This window comes from Armigeres subalbatus, chromosome 2 (assembly GCF_024139115.2).
Source record: "Armigeres subalbatus isolate Guangzhou_Male chromosome 2, GZ_Asu_2, whole genome shotgun sequence".
Lineage (NCBI taxonomy): Eukaryota > Metazoa > Arthropoda > Insecta > Diptera > Culicidae > Armigeres > Armigeres subalbatus.
The window spans coordinates 177,794,389-177,800,388 of NC_085140.1; positions in this window are offsets into that span (position 1 = coordinate 177,794,389).

Sequence of the window (6,000 nt, forward strand, 5' to 3'; positions counted from 1 at the left end):
CCACCCTCTAAGTCTTGGTCTTGCTTTGTAGCCGCGCGTGATTTTGTGGTCACTGGTTGTAAATTTGATTGAAACAAATTTCTATGGTTAACTTTATATCCGTTGTTTTGAATCATCTTTAATTTAAACCCAAAAAATACTGCTTTTTTGTAGGCACTTGGGGATGTGTTAATGATTCGGATATTACTTTTTGTCTTTAATATATTGTCTTTAACACAATTGGCAGTCAGGGAGCAGTCAGGGTGGGGGGGGTCCCGGAGCGTAGTTGGCTACGATGATAGGTCATTTGGCATAAAGTCGTTTGGCATAACGCCGCTTAGTATAACGCCGTTTGGCATAAAGGTCATTTGGCATAATGTCGTATGGCATAACGGCCGTTTGGTATAATGGCCGTTTGGCATAATGGTCATTTGGCATAATAGTTGTGTAATCATCAATTTCGAAACTTATGCATAATGTGTTCAATTATTTATAATGATTGTCAATTTAACATTATAAGAGAGATGTTTTAAATTATTTTTTTCGAATTAAAGTTCAGATTCTATCAAATAGACTTTTTATTATCTGCCTATTTCACTTAAAATCTTTTTATCGCTGGGTCAGCTGCAAGATCGTCGTTGACTAAAACAAAGTACAAAATATGGAGAGTCAAATAGCAAAATTGGAAGTGCTCAAGAGCAAAAACAATTTTACCCAAAAAAGGCAATAAAAAGCAAATGAAGTTATTTCCAGATGACATATATCCATCTCTTTAAAAGCATACGTTGTCGTTCATAGGTCTAAAAAGTAAATGCTTATTTTTTCAAATAATGCATTTGTCAGGCATTCAACGATAAAAGTTCTTGTAAAAATTGTGTTATTTACTCAGCTGGAGTCGCCCTGCTATTGAATAAGTCGTAAAACAAGTAGTAATCATTCACATCAAATATAAATAAATTTCTATTGATTAAATTTTTTTCACTGAAATAAAATATAAATTTGAAATCAGGACTACTTGGGGTACTGGCTCATTCGGGGTAATGGCGTTTGGGTTAGTGGCATTATGGTAATGGATATATGGGTAGTATCATAGAGTCGAAAAGGTTCCTTCTTTGAATTTGCCCGGCAGACGACAAGAGACAATATGATTTGTTCCTTCAATTCAGGTATTCGCTCGGCTTAAGAAAAAGGAAATGATGATTCCTTTTTTATTTGCCCAGCAGACGCCAGAGAGGATATGACTCCTTCTTTCAATTCAAGCATTTGGTTCGCTCGGTTGAATGCGAGGGGAGATAATAAGGGAGATAAAAATCCAATGTCAATTTAATTTAATGCTGATCTATCTTGCTGGTAGGTGCGTCAACATTTCAAATGGTCCCGTTTTAGCAGGAAGCTTCTTTATTCTCAATTCGTTACGCCGTATAACTCCGTTTCCAATTATTGCCCATATGAAGGAAGCCACGTAACTGAATGGCTCAACAAATCCACTATACACTTATCCATTACACAGCTCACATAACAATTATGCCAAACGACCATTATGCCAAACGGCATTATGCCAAATGACTTTGTGCCAAACGGGGTACAATCGATGGGTACATGTTCGCCTTACAAGCGGATGTTCATGGGTTCGATTCCCAGCCCCTCCACCAAGCCCCGTTAGTCGCCAGATTCGCAGCCGATACGGTGGCCTTTTAAGGTACGCGCCTTACCGTCACGGCTGCCTGATGACGACTGACGATTTGTTCTTCTCGGAGGCATTCCTCCAACGTTACCTGGATAAAATGACAACCGAATAACGCAACGATCATTGGATACACGACATGGACAAACAGACACAATGGGCTCACGATGAAATGGACTGGCAATGAAAAACAATGAGTAATGGAAATCTAAAAATAGATTCTGTGTGGATTCTGTACAGCAGATTCACCTCCGTCGTGAGTGCCCTCACCTTGACCGTCTCGCCTAGGACTTCCTCCGCCAACTTCTTGTAGGTGGCGCCCTTTTGCGAGACGCCCCGCTTCAGCTCGAGGATCATCTCGCCCATCCGGGTACGTCTTATTCGACGTACGTCGGCGCCGAGTTCACCGAGCTTGACGTCACTCCTCATTGCCTTCAAGACGTCCGAGTACTTGGCCTCCTCGCCCGTGATGACTAAGGCATCGCCCCTGGAGCGATTGGCGCCTACCCTAGACTTCTTTCTACCCTCATTCGCCTGGGCCTTCGTTTCGGCCCTTGACGTCTTAGGTTTCCTCTTGTTCTTGACCAGGGTCCAGGAGGCGTCATCCCCCTCTATTTCCCTGGTCTGGGGCGGCTGAGAGCTCTCAGCCTGCCGTAACCCCATACCACCGTCTTTCCTGGGTGGACGTACCTTTCCAGGTCTTTCCTCCCCCGGTTTTGGAGGTACCTGGCCGGGGTTCAGCATCCCAGCCCCACTACCCTTGTTCGGGGTAGTAACCCTCCGCGTTTTGGAGCGGCCCCCAGGGAGCTCATCCCCTGGAGACTGTCTCCCCCGTTTTTGTGTCTGCTTCGTTGGAGCAGTAACCCCCGACGTGCCCGCGAATACTTGAGCCTCAGTCTGGGTAGACTTTGGCACCACCGTCTTCGCTGGCACACCCTTGGTCGATTCGACCTTGCCCGAGTCCGCGAATCCTTGGGCCTCAGTCTGGGTAGACCTCGACTCCACGGATTTCACGGGTTTAGACCGTGACCGCCCTCTCCAGCTTGGCGTCCAGCATCGACTTTCGAAGTTTCAGCAAGCTCCTCTTGAGGTCCTTACTGATATTATGTTTCGATAACGCAAAGTCGATGATGGCGTCCAGCTGTTCCGTCGCCACCTCGAAGGCCGAAAGTCCATCGCGTTTGCGGTTCATCGCCTCCACAAGCCATGGGCCGTCAATAACCTCTACCGACGTTTTTTAGCCGAGATGAAGGTTGAGTGACCCACGCTGGCGCTGCGCACTGAGCTGCCGACTATTGCCTATGGCCTCGCCTGGCTTAACTCCTTGGGACTAGGGTTTAGGGACGATGGTCCCCTTGGTCGCACCCACTCACTCTAGCTGATGTCAGAAGGACAACAGTGCCCAGGCTGCACTACCAGCTAAGTACAAAACCCTTAGCACCCGTGGAAGCGTGAGATTGGAACTTGTGAAGACCAGAGCTGTGTAGGTCGCTCCTTCTCAGATGTCAACTCACCATTTCGCAGCCCGATGTCTGTGTGTGTGTGTGTGTATGTGTGGTGTGTATGTGTGTATGTATGTATGTGTGTGTGTGCGCAAAACCATGCAAAAATGTCACTCATTTTTCAGGCACTTTTCCTCTACCGATTTGCTCGCAACAAGTTTCATTCGACGCACAGGGCTGTCCCTTTGTTTCCTATTGAAAATTGGCCGGATCGGGCTGAGCAGTTATGGTCAAAATACATTTTTTTATACCAAAAACGGTGAAAATTTCTCACTCATTTTTTAGGCACTTATCCTTAATCGATTTGCTCGCAACATATTGCATTCGACGCGGAATCCTGTCCCATTGTTTCCTATTAAAAATTTATGGCCAATATTATTCTTATAACTCACGAGAAAGGCACCATCACCGCTAGGTGGATTAATCTGGGTTTTTTAATTCCATCCCACTGAAGGCCGGCTGGCTGCATGCGGTTGAATCGGACCTGGAGACATCAGCCAACACCACATTGGTTCTACAATAGCGCTACAATACATCAGCCATAGGTGTATCGACGCTGTAACCAACCAGATATCCTGGTAGGTAACCTGTACGAAAAAATATAGCCTTTCGGTACAACTTTGTTTTACGAGAAAGCTAAAAAGCTTCATTACCATATGTTAATGAATCATTCTGAGACATCCTAAAAACTAACCGCACGGCATTATTGAGTCTGAGTTTCGGAAATCCAACCTATCAGATTCTCAATACGAGGGGATACCTGCTGTAGACAAATTTTCGCGACTTCACTGGATAATCGAATTCGTATTGGGTGATATTCAAAGCCCTCAATTAACAACTGTGGGAAAGCATTGCCATCAGTGTTACTCTGTATCAAGCAATATAGTTCGTAGTCTAAATATCCTATAAGCTTGATTATTAATGTTTCATATATTATAATCTTTCAGTATACATTTATCACTTAGCGAATTAATTAGGGCTTTTCTATTTAAAATCCAGAAGTTATAATTACCTTACTCGTAAAATATCTAAATCTCTATATCCATTTGATTACGATTACATTGATATTTATGAGGTGGCAAAATGGATTTCAATTACAGCTACCAAAGTGTAAATGTAATTAAGATATAATGAATTGATGGAGAACGGAAGGTTCAATCTTAAACGACGCGATAAACAGTCATTTCCGATTGGAATGGGACGATAAACGGAATTCCTGCGCTCTAAGGGACACTTCGTTTCCAGCCGAACCGTGACAAAAATAACAGTCTCATGTTGAAGTTGCCAGATCAAAGACTTAAAGATATGAACGAAGGTACAACCCACGGCAACTTGGTTGATTTGAATTCTAGGGTGTTGTTTTTCTGCCCGGTGACTGTTAACATGGAGAAGGCAATTTCAAATAAATTGAATATACTAATTTTCGCGCACGAAGTTTTTCCACATCTCGATCAGACGCACGCACGTACAAATGTTGTCCACTTAGGTTTAAGCAGCAGCCCTCAATTCCACGACATGAGATGTCGTCTGGCTACATGTGCAATGCGTAGCTTGTTTTAATTAAACTGCGTTTCATGCTAGTCCAGCTCCGACAGTTCTAGTAGCAGTTGGATGTTGCAGCTGCATGCAATCACCGATATCCAGTGCGGACAGGCAGGGTGATAGAACTTACCGAGGATAGTAAGCGATGAAAATGATTGGTTCCACATTGCGTAGCGAACGGACGAAAATTTTATTACACCCAGAGGCAGCGGTTCCCTTCGTTGGAATCGTGATTCAATTTGTTTCGTTCGTTACGAAACATTTTTCTCAATCGATATCTAATCACTGTCTTGATTGAAAGTAATAGGAAAAATAGCCATCGATAAACTTTTACAGCTGGTTTTAGAACCATTCACAAGTACCTGTATCTTTCCACACTTTTTAAACGTTGGTCTACGATTTTTTTTTTTATACTGAGTGTGAACGTAACATATTTTCGCTTATTTTGGAGGAAGTATTCAACATAATCAAGAATTGAACCACCGCCAAACTTTCATTATGATTTCAATGCCTGGCGATGTGTTTTAAAACGCAAAAAAAAAACAAATTTTGACGATACTACCTATTTGAATGCTAGTAGAAGCATTTTTGTAAATCTTTTTTCAAGTAGATTAGAGTATTCTGTTATTACTGTTATTACGCAATTCATGATCGATATCCAACATGTTACACAAAAAGTTATATAAAAATCCTGATTTATCTATTGAGATTTACTAAAAAGAGTGATAAAGTGTGATAAAGTGTATAAAAATCGTGTTTTGGCCGTAACTTCTGATACCGTATTTCGGTGTGGCTCATTTTCAATATGAAACAATGGGACAAGGTTCTCCGTCAAATGCAACTTGTTGCAAGCAAATCGGTTGAAGACAAGTGCCAAAAAGATTAGTAAGTTTTTTTTTTACGCACATACATATACACACACACACATACAGACAGACATCATCTCAAGTCGTCGAGCTGAGTCGATTGGTATATCACACACCTTCCTTATTATTGCGTTAAATTTTATAATTCATATAACTATCGAGACCAGAAGTCATAACCATTTTACAAATTTAGGCAACAAATAAATGAAAAGATTTTAATCTGTTAGAAATAAGCTATTTTTTCTGGTTTATGAGCCTTTTTAATGTATTTCAAGCAACCAGCAAACTACGGTGGAAAGTGCGTGTAACACTTTGATTAAAAGCATGTGTAAAAGCGAAAAACGCCTAACGCCAAATAATTTTGAAACTATCCAAAGACATAAATTAACGTGTCATAATCAGTAATGATATAGTTTTTATTGAGCGA